The sequence below is a fragment of the Lithobates pipiens genome, unplaced genomic scaffold (genome assembly GCF_037356315.1).
Source record: "Lithobates pipiens isolate NorthernLeopardFrog02 unplaced genomic scaffold, aLitPip1_a1.2 Scaffold_18, whole genome shotgun sequence".
Taxonomy (NCBI): domain Eukaryota; kingdom Metazoa; phylum Chordata; class Amphibia; order Anura; family Ranidae; genus Lithobates; species Lithobates pipiens.
In genome coordinates, this window is record NW_027507758.1 from 246,970,855 (window position 1) to 246,990,699 (window position 19,845).

Sequence of the window (19,845 nt, forward strand, 5' to 3'; positions counted from 1 at the left end):
CCTCCTGAACCTGTGCTTATTAATGGTGAAGAAGAGTTTGAAGTAGAAGCAATTTTGGATTGCAGAAAGAGACGCAACCAGGTCCAGTATCTGGTGAAGTGGAAGGGGTATGGTCCAGAAGAGAACTCCTGGGAACCGGAGACTGGCATCCACGCCAAGAGGTTGGTTCTGGCATTTAAAAGATCTCACCCAGGTAAGATGTCCCAGTTGGGCATCCGGAGGCTGCCCATTGGGGGGGGGCAATGTCAGGAAGATCCTCCTCACGGACGTCTGAGCGGCGAAAGTCGCAGAAGATCTTTTGCCCAGTTTCAGGAGCGTTACCGCGATCAGCGGTGCGCGCGTGCACGTGCGCGTGCGCGCGCGGCCGTTTGACGCAAATTGGCGCCAACAGCGCTATTTAAACTGGAGCCATGCTTCAGTGCTTTGCTGCCTGATCAACAGCGTTCCTGTGCTTCCTGGTGATCCGTATCTGAACCTGAACCTGTACCTGTACCTGTATCCTGATCCGTATCTGAACCTGAACCTGTACCTGTATCCTGATCCGTATCGAACCCGGCTTGTTCCCGACTCTGCTGATTGCTGCCTGCCTCCCCGACTTTGGCTTTGTACCCGACTACTCTTCTGGATTCCGTTTCTGTACCTGATCTGCCCGCCTGTGCCTGACCTGGACTGTTACACCATCCGTCAACTGTAAGTTGCTTGCTGTTGTACTACAGGACACCTCCCAGTCCTCCGCAATATTTGGCTGTACTCCTTCTGCGTTTGTAGCCTTCTACCTCTGGCTGCAGACTACTGGACTCTTCCACTTCCGCTTATCCATTGCACCTGCATCCGTTGTTGGACTACAATACCCCTCCGTTGTTTGTCACCTCCTGCAATCACTTGTATGCCGTTGCTGGACTACAGGAACCCTTCTGCTGTCTGCTGAGCCTTATCTCACCTTTGCCTGCATTCTGACACCGGACTACAATACACCTCCTCCTTCAACGGTCTTCTGCCTCTACCACCTGCTATCCAGTCAGGCACTTGTGCCCCTCTGTGCTCCTGAGCCCCTGTCACCAATACCAGGGTCTCTCGAGTCAGAGGTTTACGAGAGGCCACTCCCTGCACTCCGGGCTCTGCTTAAAGGTACGTGACACTCCCGTCCGCAGCAGTCATAGGGTCCACAACCTTGCGGTGCACTCCTGATTCCTACGGTGTGCATCTGTCACCTCGCCTCAAGGTGACCTGACAGATATCTTATTTCATTATGTTCTGTTAAACTATGTGCACTTTTTTGGTTATTTTATCACTTTTTGCTTGACACTGTGGTTGTATGTTTTGAATTATTCTCTTTTATTGTTAATTTATTTCACTTTGGTGCTGCAAAAACTTTCCTGCACCAGATTACATAGGATTTGTATGTCAACCAATTATTTTGCTAGCAACCTAAATAATACCATAGCGTTGACTTACTGAACTAATTACAAGATTCTATTTTTGTCAGTGGGTCTGTCTCCACCATGGTAGCCGTGGTCTACCATAAAAAAGCTGCACTAGAGTACTGACAGAAATAAAATGGTATGGGGCAATTTACTTATGTGAAGTAGCCTGGAGTAGTGAGGTGTGAGGTGGAGGACCCAATGATATTGTATATGAGGCTGTTTATGAGGCTCAATAAGGTGAATACAGATTTGTGAAAATAGCAAGGACCTGAATAAAATACCAGGCACACATCAAAAAACATGCTCATTATTCAGCTACATTTAACATAAAAACACAACACTTCTAATATTGATTTGGAATGGAAAAACCTGTTATATGTCCCACAAAGAAGAAAATTACGTTTCTGAAATACAGAAAATACACTTACTTAGTAGATGCACATGGTTTAGAACAATACAATTCTGTATTTATAATTCATCAACAATCAAATATATCTCTTGGGACAAAAAATAAAACACAATATACCATACCAAAATCAGGCTGAGCGAAGCAGGACACCAAGAAATTACTTTTGCAAAATCACTTGGCTGCGTCTAACAAGATTCTTAATTTTGCCCCAAAGTTTCACATACTGTTGGAATACAATGTTTATTAGTTTCATGTGCAACAACTATATCAGCCAGTAGATGGCAGTGTTTATAAGTTTGTATCTGCATCTCTGGTACTGTATACTCTATGTAATTTCTATAATAATAAAAATATTTCCTTTTCCTGCCTGCAGTTAAGCAGCAGATAAGCCCATGTGAACTGTGCACTGTCTGTTCTGTACGGCTATTGTCACAAATGTCACGTCTACCTAAATACAGGTGGCCAGACACTATAGCTAGCAACTGTGTGATTCACCTACAGCAGCCCCCTTTCCCTTAAGACAAGCAGGCCTACCGGTACTTGGTTGCCCCAGGACTTATACACAATTCTATAGTGCCTGGCCACCACACTAGGGCAGACGGGTGCAGAGTAAACAACAGACTACTTGCAGTTTAGCAGACAGATATCGTGGTTCTAAGACGGTCCAGGTAATAAGGCAGGCTGAGTTCAGGGAATAGTCCAATATCCGATCCAATGATAGTCTAGGTAATAAGGCAGGCTGATATCCAATCCGGGTCATACACAGGGAGATCCAACAGCAAGCAAGGCAGACAAACAGGAGGCTTGATCAAGAACAATGCAAGTAACTGTTTCTCTATCACAAGCAGGGGATAGAGTGTTCGGTTTGCTTATATCAGGTGACTGATCAGATCATTCACCTGCAGGTGAAGACAGACAGGGCAAAAGCAACAGCCAACACCCAGGTGCTGGAATGAGGAACAGGGGCACTAAGTGATCATGACAGCTATATACAGAATTTCTAACAGGTTATGGGCCCAGACATAGCTCAGACACCCACCCAGAGAAAATCTGAGAACCCAGTCATAACTCGCTATAGAAAGTGCAAGATACAGCAACAGAAAGAAGGCTACAAGAAAATGGCCAGTAACACAGCTGCATTAAAGCTTTCATTTGCAAATGTGACAAACCTGAACTACCAGTCTTCGAAATTCAAGATGCAAATGCTCCTAATTAGAGAAGGTACGTGGAAATATATAAATGACAGGGCTTTTTTCAGCGGAACATGGGGGAAAGCAGTTCTGGCACCTCTAGCACTGAATGCATACCATTTTTATTATTATACAGGATTTATATACTGTATATCGCCAACGGTTTGTGCAAAACTTTCCAACATTAGGGCAGACAGTTACACTGCAATTCAATACAGAAGGAATCAGAGGGCCCTGCTCATTAGTGCTTACAATCTAATTGGAAGGGGTGAAGAGGTGTGCTGGAGGGTCTATTAAAGCAAAGTTCCACCCATTTAAAAATAAGCAGCTACAAAAAGTGTAGCTGCTGACTTTTAATAAACAGACACTCACCTATCCCACAGTCCAGCGATGCAAGCACATGAAGCCTCGCTCCTTTCCACTTCCTCTCTGTGGCGCCAGCATTGTAACTGTGGGAGCACGGCTGTGGCTTCACAGCTGGGCGTGCACCACGCCTGTGCGAGCTGTGCTGCGCATTCTGAATGGCCGGACAATCTTCTGGGACCTGTCACGTGTCCCAGAATATTGGAAAGAGGGAGGGGGGAGAGGTGAACTTCCTTCTGGTGCCCTGGCGCCATGGGAGGAAGTTGGAGCTGGGTGCCTGTCAAAACTGTGTACCCACTCCCCCACCCCAAAAAATGACAAAATGTGGCATGCCAGGGGGTCACCAGTTCTTAAAGCAGAAGTTCAATTTTTGGGTGGAACTCCGCTTTAATGCTGGCTGCCGAAGAATCTTTTGTTGCTGAGGGAGTCAATTGTTGCTATGAAATCTACTGTTGAGGGAGGGGTCTACAGTTGTTGGCATCTGGAAGATCTATCGATGCTGGCTGCTAGGAGATCTACTGTTGCTGATGGAGGTCTATTAATACTAGGGTGTATCTATTGTTGCTTGGATGGTACTTTGTTGTGGGGGGTCTATTGTTGCTGGGGGGAGCTATTGTTGAAAGGTGAGTGTATTTTTGCTGGCTGTAGGGGATACATTTTACAGCTTATCATTTTATACCAATTACCTAGTACCACAAAATGATACTGGGTAGGAGACAGAGATAAGGGGTGACTTGAAAGGGGGAGTTCCTGCACCTATTCCCACGGAAAAAAAAAAGCCCTGATATATGAAGTCAGGCCAGAACACCCTTTAAATGAGTGGATAGAGAAAGATCTAAAAGCTCAGATCACAATCTCTCGTAACATAGAAGATGATCAGATCATACATATATGTAAGTGTGAAGCTGCTAAATAAATATGGAAAGGATTACAAAACATGCATGAAAGAGATAATCTCAGCAATATACTGTATTTGTTTAGAACGCTATATCAAACCAAGCTGATGAAGGGTCAGGATATGCAGGATTACAAAAGGCACACCTTGGAAATGGTTGAATGGCTGAGAGGTATGGGGAAAGAATTAAGTGGTTTTCATGTCGAAGCATTATTACTAAGCGTTTTAACAGAAAATTATGAATCGCAGCATCTTCTGTCACAGCACTTGATGCATGTCCAGATGATGAACTGATATTGGAATATGTTAAGGACAAGCTTGTGGATGAATGTATACATAAAAGAGAAAGCAATAATAGTGACAGCACTTCTGTCACAGAGTCTGCTTTAAAGATGCAAAATAGGAATAAAAACAGTAACATGCAACAAGAAACACGTGAATGTTTTATGTGCAAGAAAGAAGGTAATTTAAATGCAGATTGCAGAATCTGTAAAACCAGAATACAAAAAACTAAACTTCAAATTGCCTTTTCAAAAGGCCAAAAGTGTGAAGGAAGAAACACATTTTGCTTCAGATAATGAATATGTTTTTCAATCCAAAATTTGAAACTCATGTTTGCAGGCATGGTGTGTTGATTCTGGAGCTACTGGTCACATGACAAATGACAGATTTTTTTTTTTACAGTCCTATTTCTCAGAGTGTCACTAGAAAGACACCTGTGAATATGTCCTCTGTGTCCCTGCTCTTGAAACAAATCCTTTGTTAGTGAAGAAGCTCACAAAACAAAGCAATGTAGTGTCCTTCCAAGATGACAGTTGTGCCATCCATTTTTGTGCCACACGTCAACTACAGATGAACTGCATCAGCTGAACTGCAATGAGGTGGTTAATACTGCCAGAGGAAAAACATTCAAACTGCATTCATACATGGAACAGATGACTTGGGCACAGAAGTCCTGACAAAATAAAAAATATTATCTGAGCATAAGTATGCAAGTGGAATAAAAATCAGTCCATATAAAGAAACAATGAAATCCACCAGCTGTATTAAAGGAAAAATGACAAGAAAAGCTTCTCCAAAGCAAAGTAACAGCAGAGCTAATAAACCTCTGGACTTCATTTAGATCTTTGTAGTCCATGGAAAAATTCCAGGAAAGAAGGTATTTTCTCAATTTTATAGATAAATACTCCAGGATTACTCCAGGTATACTTCGCTAGATCTGTTACACAACAAACATGAAGTACCAGAGAAATTTGAAGAACAGTATTTGGCTCAAGTAAGCAACAAATTTGGCAACATGCTGAGTGTACTGCACACAGACAATGGAACTGAATATACAGGTGTTTACACACAGGCTGTCAGGAAATGTTCCATCCGCTGATAATATCTGTCTCTTGGCGTGCAGTACTGAGGTCCACCAGCAGGTGTCTCCTGTCAGTTTTGAGCTGTCAGGAGAGCTTTTCCCTGCTGATGCTAGATCATCTTTGGGCCGCAGTACTGGCGTCCACCAGCGGATGGATCCTGGCAGTATGGAGCAGGCAGCACCTCCTGCAATCAGGTGTCACTTGAGGCCAATCACAGGCCTATAAATAGCTGGCAAGCAGTCATATGTTTGCCTCGGTATTGTTCCTTGTGCCCTGACCTGCTGCTTGCGATCCTGAACCTGTTCCTGTTCCTGTACCCTGAACCTGTGACCCGTGGCTCTGATCCTGTTTCCCTGTCCTGGTCCCAACCCTGTCCCACCTGTTACCATTATTCCTGTCCTGAAGTCTGATCCATCCATCCTCTCCCTGTCCTGTGTTCCTTACCCCATTTGCTGATCTCCCCGTGTATGACCTTGGCCTGGCTTGTGACTCTGATTCTGGACTGCCCTTGTTTATTTGCTGATCCTCTGTGTATGACCCTGGCCTGCCTATCGTTTACGGTACTTGCATTTCCCATTTATTGTACATATCTGTCTGTTGTTGTTTGGGGGTCTTTGTTGGTTGGTTTATTGCACTGTGTGGTTGTATTCATATTATTCACTTTCTTTAATAAATCATATTTCACTTATACACGTTTGGGTTTCCTCTGTTGCAGTCCACACAGTTCTGGTCTTATCTGATACATGACACAGGCAGTATTCAGAAAGCATGGCATAATATTTCAAACTACTGTACCATACAACCCAGATCAAAACAGGGTTGCAGAAAGAATTAACCATACTCTATGTGAGAGTAGAAGAACCAAGCTGTTTGATGCACATATCCCAATCACATACTGGGGGGGGGGGGGGGGGCAATTATGACTGCATGCTATCTCCAAAATCAACTACCAGGAAAATCAACTGAGAAAACTCCATATGAACTGTGGAATGGAAGGGTCCCAAGTTTGAACCATCCATACATTTTTGAAAGCAAAGCCTATATGCACATCCTAAAAAGAAATTTACAAAATGGGATGCTTGCACAAAGGAAGGTGTACTTGTGGGATACAGTGAATCTCAAAAGGGATACAGAATCTTACACCAAGACACAAACAAAGTAATCATCAGTAGAAGTGAAGAAAGGGAATTTAAGTGACTTTGAACACTGGTTTCTTGAACATGACAATGAGTTCTCTGTATTCCAATGGCCTCCACTGTCACAGACTCTCAATCCAATAGAGCACCTTTGGGATGTGGTGGAGCAGGAATTTTGTATCATGGATGTGCAGCCGACAAATCTGCAGCAACCGCGTGATGTTATCGGGTAAGTATGGACCAAAATCTCGTTGAATCTATGACATGAAGAAATTAAGGATATTCTAAAGGCAAAAGGGTGTCCAATCTGCTACTAGCAAGGTATACCTAATAAAGTGACCAGTGAGTGTATAAGACACTGCCAGATGGATACATGAAAAATGGAGAAGAGGATCTTGTGTGCAAGGTCTCAAGCAATCAGCTCGAGCATGGAATTTAAAAACAAACAATGTCTTGCTAGACAAAGGATTCATATGAAGCAGAGCCATGTCTATATTCAAAATGTGTAGATTCTGAATATATGTATATTTTAGTCTATGTGGATGACCTAATTGTTGCTCACAAAAAGGATAAGGAAGTTCCAAAGTTGACTGCAGTGCTTAACCAGCATTTTGACTAAAGATCTTGGGGATATGACATGTTACCTAGGAATTGACATACAGACATAAAGATGGCAGCTTCCTGTTAAATCAGAAATCTAAAATTGAGACAGTGCTCCAGCAGTTTGGTATGATTGAAGCCAAAGAAGCAAGTAGTCCAAAGGGCAGGGCATACCTAAAAACGGAGGGGGATGAGGATATTTTTCCTACTAACGATGAGTACAGATAAGCCATAGGGCATTGCTATATATTGCAACCACTACATGTCCAAACATTGCAGCTGCCATGTTGCTTCTTAGTAGATGCATAAGGGAACCACGTCATAGAGACTGGACATCAATCAAGAGAGATATGAGATATCTCAAACTGAAGCTGTCTGCAGTTGATGATTTGAACCTTGTAGGATATGTGGATTCTGATTGGCCAGGTGACCTAGGCACTCGCAAAACCACAAGTGGTTATTTGTTCATATTGATGTCAGACATAATTACATTCATGATCTGGTTGAACAAAATTTAATTGCGCTCATGTATTGTGAAACTAACAGCATGAATGTAGATTAGATAATATAAGGAGTAGTTGTTGAGTGGGGGTGTTGGAATACAATGTTCATTTGTATTTTGTGTAGTTTTAACTACATCAGCCAGTGGATGACAGTGTTTATAAGTTCATAGCTGAACCTATGGTACTGTATACTCTATGTCTTTTCTCTCTGATAATAAAAGAGTTTCCCTTTCCTGTCTGAAGTTAAGCAGCAGATAGCTATATATAGGATTTCTAACACATACTGTAGTCAAAGATTATGTTAGCAAGTCTTGACAGTCAAAACATAATTTAGATATAGCATGGGAGAGACACATGACAAGAGTGATATTAACGCTGCCGCCCCAAATGAGTTAAAATATGAGAAAATCTGAAATCTGAAAAAGATTTTTTATTCAGAAATGACAACATAGTATGAACACATCAACGTTAAAAATATAAGCTCTGGTCAGATGTGTGTAACACCATTAAAAATTATACAAAATGATACAAATATACAACAGTACATAGTATTCTATCATATCAAAATGTCTGGTATGCAAATTCCCAACGTGTTTCGATCTGCGTGGTCAAAGTCTCCCTTGGGTGATTAATTTGCTGTCAAAAAATACACTTGTTGACATAATTTCATGGAATATACACAAGCAAATTTCCTTATATTATCAAGAAACAGTAGAATTTACACAGAATATAATTACCAATGAAGGGTGTAGGTAGACAATCTCCTGACCAGAGTTCCTTTTAAAATTGATCAGATAATCCCATGCATTCGTTTAATGCACACTCCAAGGGAGAACACCTTCGCCCTTATGTGACTTACAGGGAGTCACACTGGGGAGCAGCCAACAAAGCATGTGATGGGTAGGGGAGGTCCTGGTACATGCAGCAGAACCCCAACAATTGTCATCCAGTTTTCTCTTAAATTTCTCTTAAATTTCAATTCGATTTTGATCTTAAATGGGGATAGCCCATTTATTGTGTTATAATACTAGGAATTACCATATATTAAATCAAAAATACCAAAATGACCATGTGTCACTGTGTTTTTTTAAAAAGTGTAAAAGAATTAAAGAATAATAAATAAAAAATAAATAAATAATTATGCAATGATAAAATAAAGAGGGACTGTTGCGAGTGACTATGTAAGGTGTAAGTGAATGTTACAAATGTGAATAAATGTTGGGTGTGGGATATATAAATGTGAATGTATGTGGATATGAATGAATTGTGCAATGGTGTAGAGGTGTGAGAGTGAATACAATGAGTGAATTAGTGTAGAAAAATAATGAAACGCATACCAACACAAGCAATCGTGAAAAAATTTATGATAAAGGACATCATAGTGGGGGCATATATCAAAGGCAAAGAATTAATGCTGAATGACAGTGTGTTGCGTTGGTGCAGGTGGGGGAGAATTAAAATGTGAAAAAGTGTTGGGCGTGTTGTAAACAAATCATAATATCTATACTTGATGTGTTAAAAATATATATGTGGCTGTATTCCAAAAATCAATAAATTTAACTGTACTGTGATGATAAGGATGGTAGCAACCAATGTTCAGGGCATATTAACAAAGATTAACAAAGTACTTATACGGCCACGTATACGGCCACGATAAAGCTGTGAATGAGTTTATACTTAATGGTCTGGCCTATATCTTGAATCGCAACTTTTTCAGTTTCAATGGCTCCCACTACCTCCAGGTGCAGGGCGTGGTGATGAGAACATGTTGTGCCCCATCGTACACCAACCTGTACCTGGGGGAGTTGGAGCAGTCCCTCCTGGATGATGAGGACCTTTTCGAATACACAAACCACATATCCACATGGCTTCGGTATATCGATGATGTCTTCGTCATCTGGGAGGGGACTATCAGTACTTTTGTGGAGTTCTTTGATAGAATCAACATAAATGTATTCAATTTGAAATTTACAATGTTCCATTATTGTAATACCATTGCCTTGGTAGATGTTCAAATAAAATGTGACTTAGAAGGGAAATTACGCAGTACACTGTTTTGTAAAAGTATCGCAGGAAACACAGTTCTGCATGCTGATATTTTTCACCCAGTACCATTAAAAAACTCGATCCCATATAGGCAATACCTAAGTTTTCGCAGAAATTGCTCAACTGATGCCCTGTTCAATGAAGAAGCTACCAAACTCCAAATTAGATTAATGGAAAGGGGCTACAGCCGGTCAGGCTTACAATCAGACTAGTGCAAAAACGCAATCTGAACTACTGTTGAAACAAAAACCCAAACAGAACTCTGATCTCGATACAACCAGGATAATTTTGCGGTACTCTAAACAACACAAAGAAATAAAGAAAACATTCCAAAAACACTCACTGACGATCTGAGAGTAAATGCCTTTGTATCAATTTTTCAGTCAATAACATACAAATGTGCTACATCTTTAAAAGACAAACTCGTTCAAAGTGAGTTCAGAAATGAACAACAACGGAAAATAGTGTATCTAATGGTATGTGAGTGCGGTGCCTTCTATGTTGGTAAGACCAAACAGGAGTTTCGGTGGTGCATATCTCAGCAGGTATACAGCAGGGAAATTGGAAATTGCCATCTTCCAGTAGGAAGATATGCTGCATTAGAACATAATCACAAAGCACCTAAAGTCTCATTTATAACATTAGATCAAATTCATATTCCTAAACGAGAAGGAAACTGAAATAAGATCTTACTCCAGCTCAAGCAAAGGTGGATTTTCAGACTTCAGGCTACCATGCCTCCAGGTCTGAATTCCATTTCCTTTGCACCCTTCCTAAAGGGTTTCTCATCGGGCAAGACCTAGTTAGAGCCCTATACTACAAGATAGTTACTTGTGATTGTAATTGCTTATATCACTAAGGTCTAGCTTACAGCACAATTACTTTTTAGCCAAATTAAACATAATGCATCTCCTTAAAAACTATCAATAATTTGCATAATAATGAACATAATTAATTGATTGTTAATTCACAAGTACTTTGCCTGTTTTGGCACATTGTTATTACATTTGATGTATTTGAATAATGTTTGGAGTTATATCATTTATTTTCCTTGTTTTTTCCTGTTTAATTTTCAGACTCTTGTGTGTTCCTGGTTGGGGGGGGGGGGGGGGGGGCATTCATCTCTCTCCACATGCTCCATTGGACAGGCAGAATCTATTCTGCCTGCTAGATGGAGCTACCTTCCTGCCGCCGTTCCGGATCACTTCTGGATGTTGATGCCTCATGTGCTCGTGATGGTTTGCGTGCACGCGTGAAGTCATCATGTCTCGCTGGTACAGCGGAGGTGATGTCGGTGGCCGAGGTCTCTGACCTTCTGGAATGCCGAGGAAGCCACGTGCACCGCCATGCAGTTTGAGTATAGGGTGGGGGGGTGGGAGGGCTTGTCTGGCATCTATAGCTCATTGCGCCCAATTTGTTGCTTATCCGCACTAATATAAAAATCCCAAACGTCTGAGGATCTGTCATTGATCCCCAGCATTTTGAGGAGGATGGTCGCATATAGACTGGATGCATCAAACATTTTGACACAGGTTAGTCCAAGCGCAGCACACGTTTTGTGCAAATACACCCATTTTCTCCTGTCTGTTTAAAATCAGACAGCAATATCTATTCAACTAATTTTGACTGATATGTGTATTTAAACTTTTCTAATAGATATTTCCAATGCCTATTGGGTCTTCACAGGGCCGTATAAGGACTGTGTCAATCTCAACTCGGTATTAGCTAATACACCCTGAACATTGGTCGCTACCATCCTTACCATCAAGGTACAATGACATTTATTGATTTCTGGAATACAGATATATATATATATATATATATATATATAGAGAGAGAGAGAGAGAGAGAGAGATAGATATAGATATACTGTATTTTTTGCTCCATAAGACGCACCTGACCATAAGACGCACCTGGGTTTTAGAGAAGGATTATATATTCTGAACCAGATGGTGTACTAAAATATTTACCAGTGCTCATGAATTGCAGCCTGACCTGTGTCAATGCAGCCTGACCATTAGGGATGGGCTTGCGGTTCGCGGAAAACTTTGCTCGTTCGCGATTCGCCAAACCGGCAGACTTCTGCCGCTGTTCGCGGCGGACATATTCGTTTACATTGTGAAGAACTTTGACCCACGCACATCCATCATGGGGTACAGGACAGCCAATTGAGACATTTCAGCACATGGACATACCCCCTACATTTTAAATAGACCTGATCTGGCGGCCATTTTACATTCTGTCTTTTGTTAGTGTAGGGAAATGACGCTGTGTGGAGCAGGGACAGTCAGTAAACACTAGCTATTACTATTAGGTCTACAAAGGTCCGTTTAAGGACTGGTATAGGTCTACAGCATATAGGGTTGTAATACACTTATAATATACTTTCTTTCAAATATAGAAAGCATATTATAGTGCACTGCAGTGCTGCTGACCGATTCTGCAGCTGTCGTTTCTCAGTGTAGGGACGGTTTGGTGTTTGGAGCAGGGACAGTCTGCAATTCACTAGCTACTAGCTAGCTACTATTAGGACCACAAAGGTCCTTTTAAGGACTGGTATAGGTGTACAGTATATAGGGTTGTAATATACTCATAATATACTTTCTTTCAATTCTATAAAGCATATTATAGTGCACTGCAGTGCTGCTGACCGATTCTGCAGCTGTCGTTTCTCAGTGTAGGGACGGTTTGGTGTTTGGAGCAGGGACAGTCTGCAATTCACTAGCTACTAGCTAGCTACTATTAGGTCCACAAAGGTCCTTTCAAGGACTGGTATAGGTGTACAGTATATAGGGTTGTAATACACGTATAATATACTTTCTTTCAAATATAGAAAGCATATTATAGTGCACTGCAGTGCTGCTGACCGATTCTGCAGCTGTCGTTTCTCAGTGTAGGGACAGTTTGGTGTTTGGAGCAGGGACAGTCTGCAATTCACTAGCTACTAGCTAGCTACTATTAGGTCCACAAAGGTTCTTTTAAGGACTGGTATAGGTGTACTATTTGGTGTGCAGTATATAGGGGTGTAATACAAGTATAAAATACTTTCAAATATAGAAAGCATAGTATAATGCATTTCCACTGTGCAGCATTGTGACTGCTGAGCGGTTCTACAAAGAGTGACAAACGCAATTAGAAAAAAGTATTATAACTGGTGTGATAGACCAGTGGCCCCCCAAAAAGACAGATTGAAGTGGGGTGTTATATACCTTCTACCACATACATACTGTACTTCTCTAAAGACTTTTGTCACAGGGTCATTTAAAAAATGACAGGCAGAGGAAGAGGCAGGCCCTTCCGCAGGGGTGGTAGGGGTAGGGCAGGAGCAACAGGCTTGAGCCAAAGTGGCAAATTGCAGAAGGTGCGTTCGATTATGTCAATGGACGCACCAGACTTGGTTGAGTGGCTCACTCAGCCTTACTCTTCTGCACCCTCCTCATCCTCTCGATCTGCACCCTCTTCACTCTCTGCTGTGTGCACCCCCAAAGACACTACAGCCAACACCACCACCACCATATACCCTCCGCTTGAGTCACAGGAATTATTTTCCGATCCATCACAAGACATTGCCAATGTGCAGCCATTCTTGGCATTGGATCAGGAAGAGGAGGTAGTAACAACCGCCACTCAGCAATCTGATGACAGTACCCAGATCAGCCCAAAGGAGGTTGGTCCCCGGTGTTGCTGCCTACTCTGAGATCTCTAATTATAGCGGTGGGGAAGGCGACATCGATGATAACATGTCTAGTGATGTCACGTGGGTGCCCATAAGAGAAGAAGAGGAGGGGGGTTCAGAGGGAGATATGGACCAGCAGATAGGGAGGAGAAGCAGGCGGAACTTACATTGCACAGGAGGGACAAAGCAGACTGCTAATGTATCAGGAGTGAGGCATCAACCATGTACGGTCACATCTGGTGCTCCCAGGATGCTGGCATATGGCTCCGCAGTGTGGGCTTTTTTTAACGTGTCCGCTGCTGACAATAGGGCAGCACAGTGGTGTAGTGGTTAGCACTCTCACTTAGCAGTAAGAATTGTCGCTGGTTCAAATCCCAACCACGACACTACCTGCCTGGAGTTTGCATGTTCTCCCTGTGCCTGCGTGGGTTTCCTCCGGGTACTCCGGTTTCCTCCCACAATCCAAAGACATGCAGGTAGGTTAATTGGTTTCTGTCCAAAATTGGCCCTAGTATATGAATGGGGACCTTGGATTGTGGGCTCCTTGAGGGTAGGGACCAACATGAGTGTGCAATGTACAGGGATAGGGACAATTGTAGACACTCACTCAGGTTGAACTGGATGGACTTGTGTCTTTATTCAACCTAACTAACTATGAAACTATGAAACTATGAAACTATGAATAGTGTTGCCATCTGCAGCCTTTGCAGTCAACGCATAAGTCACAGTAAGCCCAACACTCACCTAGGCACATGAGCTTCCATCACCAAGCCCAGTGGGAGCAACAGAACCCACAAAGCCACACTCCAGGCTCTCACAGTCCAGCCTCTTCTACTTCTCCTCTCTCCTCAGAATTGTCCTCCATGCCACCTTCCATCATGCCATCCTCACGTTTTTCTGGAAAAGGGCAGGCTTCAGTGGGCCAAATGTTCGAGCGTAAAAAAATGATGACGCCGGATAACCCTCTTGCCCAACGGTTGACCGCTGGCTTGTCAGAACTGTTAGCCCACCAACTTCTGCCATATAAACTTGTGGTCATTGGAACACCACAATGGAAGGTCCCAAGAAGGGAGTATTTCTCACCGAAGGGCATCACAGAGCTATATGGTCATGTTCAGCGGCAAGTGAATGTATCTCTGGCACACAGTGTCTGTGCCAAGATACATCTGACCACAGACACGTGGTCTAGCAAACACGGGCAGGGAAGGTATATAACTTTTACTGCCCACTGGGTGAACCTTCTGATAGCCGTCAAGCATGTAACCCATGGCAACCGTGTAGATTTGGTTTTACCGCCACGGATTGCATGCAGGCCTGGCTCTTCTTCTCCTCCTCATACTCCATCCTCCTCCCTCTCCTCCTCGGCTGACTCCTCTTTTTCCGCTGCTAGCGTCTCTTCTGCTGTGCTGCCCAAGATCCCCAGAACCTATTCAACATGCCAGGTGAGACGTTGCCATGCTGTGCTGCGTCTGTTGTGCCTGGAAGCCAAGAGCTACACTGGCCCTGCACTCCTTTCAGCTTTGCGTTCACAGGCAGATCAGTGGCTAACACAGCTCAATTTGACAGTTGGTAAAGTGGTGTGTGACAACGGTGCCAATCTGCTTAGTGCATTGAAACAGGGCAAAATTACCCTTGTGCCATGCATGGCACAGGTCTTAAATTTGGTCGCGCAGCGATTCGTTGTCAAATACCCTGGGGTCTAGGACATCTTGCAGCAGGCAAGAAAAATCTCGGCCCATCTCAGAAGCTCTTAAACGGCCATGGTTCGCCTTGCTGACATTCAGCAGCGACACAATCTGCCGGCCAGACGTCTTATTTGCGATTTCCCGACGCGATGGAACTCAACCTTCTTTATGCTTGCTCCAGCAGAAACGTGCAGTTAACGACTACCTGTACGAACTCTGCGGCAGAACGGGTTCTGGGGAGCTTGGTTTTTTTTCACCACGCCAGTGGCTGCTCATGCGCAACGCATGCAGACTTCTGCAGCCATTTGATGAGATCACCACACTGGTCAGTCGCAGCCATGGCACCATCAGTGACATTGTACCTTATGCCTTCTTTATGGAGCGTGCATTGCGTCGTGTCATTGATCAAGCCGTGGAGGAGCAGGAAGATGAAGAAGTCGCAATGCTGGGTGAATTCCCAGGGGGGCTACTCTATCTGAGACAAGTCAACAACAGGAGTCTGAAGAGGAGTCAGAAGAGGATGGTACCGGGGAGGATGAGGAGGAGCAAGAAGAGCATGCTTTAAACCTTTATGGGATCCCTGTTGTTGTCCGTGGATCGGGGGAGGAGAACGAGGAGGACGACATTATCCTGGATGATGAGCAGGAGCCAGGCCACCACACCGCTTCCAGTTTAGAGCAAATGGGGGCCTTCATGCTCCAGTGTTTTAACAGGGACCCCCATATAAAAAGCATAAAGGTCAAGGACCGGTACTGGGTGGCAACGTACTTAGACCCCAGTACAAACACAAAATGGCGGAAATGTTACCACCATCACAGAGGGCTGTCAGAATGGAGCACTTCCAGGCCTTGCTTTAGAGAAATGCTGCATTCTGCTTTTGCGTGCGCTGGCAGAGGAATTCCCACTCCCAGAGAAAGAGTTGCAGGTACCAATCCAACAGCGCCTGGGGAAGAAGAGGGCGGTTTGAAGATGAGATCATTCTTTCAGCCGACCCATCGACAGGTGTCATCCAGATCCAGCATCAGGGAATGCCTAGACCGACAGGTGTCTGACTACATCGGGTTAACGGCCGATGTGGACGCTCTGAGAAGTGATGAACCCCTGGACTACTGAATGGGCAGGCTTGACCTCTGGCCAGAGCTTGCACAATTTGCAATGGAACTGTTGGCTTGCTCCTCGTCCAGGGTCCTGTCTGAAAGTACGTTTAGCGCAGCAGGGGGGATCGTGACAGATAAGCGTACTCGCCTAGCTCATGACAGTGTTGACTACCTCACATTTATAAAAAATGAATGAGGCATGGATCTCGGAGGAATTCAACACATGTGACCAGTAGACCATGTGTATGCATAACTCTATAAACGATTTATATAATCTTGCACACGGACCTTTTTTCTACCTTTGGCTCACTTGTAAAACGAAGCACACCGTACTATATGCCCGTACCCTCCTGTTTGAAGAGGTTGAGCGATGTCATATTTTTGGGTCCCGCAGCGAGTTGCTGGTATTAGTGCTGGTGTCAGTGCTCTCTATCACGGTGCTAGTGTAGTATCAGTGCTCTCTATCTCGGTGCTGGTGTCAGTGCTCTCTATCTCAGTGCTGGTGTCAGTGCTCTCTATCAGGGTGCTGGTGTGGTGTCAGTGCTCTCTATCACGGTGCTGGTGTGGTGTCAGTGCTTTCTATCTCGGTGCTGGTGTCAGTGTTCTCTATCACGGTGCTGGTGTGGTGTCAGTGCTCTCTATCATGGTGCTGGTGTCAGTGCTCTCTATCTCGGTGCTGGTGTTAGTGCTCTCTATCACGGTGCTGGTGTCAGTGAGGGAGACAGCAGCAGAAGCAGAAGCCAATCAGCAGGCAGTGCCAGCACCATGGCTGAGGATCAGCACTGGACTGGCACCTCCGGACCACCGCAGTGGAGCCCTGCATAGGTGGGGGTAAGGGCCGGGCAGAGGGAGGGGTCAAGGGCTCAAGCACAGGTTGGCACATTGGGACACTGGCACAGGACTGCGCTGCCCTGATTGTGGCACTGATCATCTCCTGTACCCCCTTCATAGCCTGGCCTGACCTTGCCTCTCCTCCATGGCCTTCATGTGCTCCTGAATTGACAACATTTCACAGATAAAAAAAGAATGCTTGTCGTTGTCGATCCCAGATTCACTTAAAACTTCTGGTATGTCAGTGTCCATGTTGTGGGACTATGTGTGCACAGCTAGTAAGTATTTTGTGGCTGAAAATATGACCTGGAGGTTTTTAAGGTTCAAATTAAAAAGAGGGGGAAAACACTGCGCTCCCTATATAAGTGACAAAAAATTGTGATATAACACAAAACAGCAGCTAACATACAAACAAACTAAGCGCTATAATGTCAAAAAATTTAAAAAAACCTAGACATAAATCACCAAATGATCTGGTAGTGAAATCAAACTTAAAAGGTCAGCACGCATATCACATGTTGTGCAGTCCATTAAGGAATACAGAAAATGTGCTACAGTGAACTAACAATATGAGCATAAAAAGTCCAGCTATGACAAAATAATGTGAAACGTGAGTCCAGATATTCTGTTGGTATGAACTATGTATAGTCTTCCTTTCACAGCCAGAAAATATTAGAAAACGGTAGATACCCTTACTGAAAATGGTGGACACAAACTACTATATAGTAAATGTGTCATGCAGGCTTATGTGCGTCACACACCATTCGTATACATCAGGTCATGGATCACCATCCGAATAGTCGCTGCCCACTTCAGGATCGGTACACCTCAGGTCTCCAGGGTTTTCAACTCTCTCTCGAAGGTTCCGGTCAGCTAGGAGCTCAGAGCGGGTTCACCATAAACAAAAGGTAAGGACACAATGCCTCTCATAGTGAAATTCCACCATTAAAGGTTTTATTTGAAAAAAAATCCAAATGACATATAAAAAATGACATAAAATGACATAAAAAACATCCAAAAAGAATCACGTGATCCAATAAAAATGAACAATAAAAAGAGCAATATGGGGAGCAGGAAACGCTAGCGAGAGAGAGAGTTGGCAGCAAGAGAGAGACATTTTTAAAGTGTAGCTCCAGTCAAAAAATATATTTTTAAGCTTTTTGGAAAACATAGGGAAGGGTTATCACCCCTGTATAATTTTTTTTGCCGTCCGTCTTTTTTCATTTCACTTCCTGTTGTCTCCTTCCGTTTGCAAGTAGGAGACGTTTGTAAGTTGGATGTTTGAAAGTAGGGGCCTGCCCTATATGCTCTGCAGAAATGGCAGAACAAGGTGTTGGTGTTGCCACAACATTGTAAGCCCTCAAAGTGACTCTTGGTGGGCGCTGGAGCGCCCTGCTGTGAACGATTATATCAAGAATTGTAATTACATGCCATTGTTGAACACTGGTAGAAAAATTGGGCCTTTGGTGGTTGTGATGGCGGTGGTGCTGGTGCCACAACACTATAAGTCCTCACAGTTACTCTTGGTTGGCACAAGAACGGGCCCTGATGTGAAATATTATATCAAGAATTGTAAATACATGCCCATGTTAAACAAGCTGGTGCCACGACACTGCAACCTCTTCCATATACTCTAGTTGTAGTGCAGGAATGAGCCCTGCTGCAAAGCATTGCATCAAAAATTGTAATTAAACGCCCCTGTTAAACAGGGGCAGAAAAATTGGGCTGGTGGCATCACCCAGAACCAAAAATGTTCTTCCAATATATCAGCGGAGGAGGAAGAGGATAGACAGTCAACATAACAGGACAGTCACTCAGTATCAGCATAGGCAGCCTTGAAGGGATGTGATATTTAAAAAAAAATTATTCAATTACATCAGCTTCAGGTGCTTGGTAACTGTGGGTGATCCAAGACTGATTCATCTTTATGAAGGTCAGTCAATCAACCGAGTCGGTGGACAGGTGCACCCTGTGATCTGTAACAAAGCCACCAGCAGCACTGAAGGTGCGTTCCAAAAGAACGCTGGATGCAGGACAGGCCAGTAGCTCAATTGCATACTGTGCAAGCTCTGGCCAGTGATCCATCCTCAAGACCCAGTAAGCCAGAGGATTTTCGGTGGGAAAGGTGTCCAAGTCTGACCTTGCCCCTAGGTATTCCTGCACCATGTAAATCAGACGCTGGCGATGGTTGCTGGAACCGATCATACCTTGGGGCTATGGACTAAAAAATTGTCTGATTGCATCGGTCAGACGGCCACCTTCTCCACCGCTCCTTCTGATCGAGGCCTCAGCAACACGTTGTCCAGGACCAGGAGTTTGTAACCTCCCAGTCTCTGGGAACGCGTTGTACAGACCTTTCTGCAAGGCCTCCTGGAGATGTCTCATCCTGCGATGGCAAGATAAGGTTGGCAACCTTACCCTTCTACCGTGGATCAAGGAGAGTGGCCAGCCAGTAATGATCCCTCTCCTTGATCCGAAGAATATGAGGCTTTGCAGGATCAGCGAGGCCATGCAACGTAGGTTAGCTGAGGCAATTGGTCCGGAGTACTCTGGATCACTAAGGACAACATGATCCGCAGCTACCTCCTCCCAGCCACGTACAAGTCCACGAGTTTCTTGGGACTGT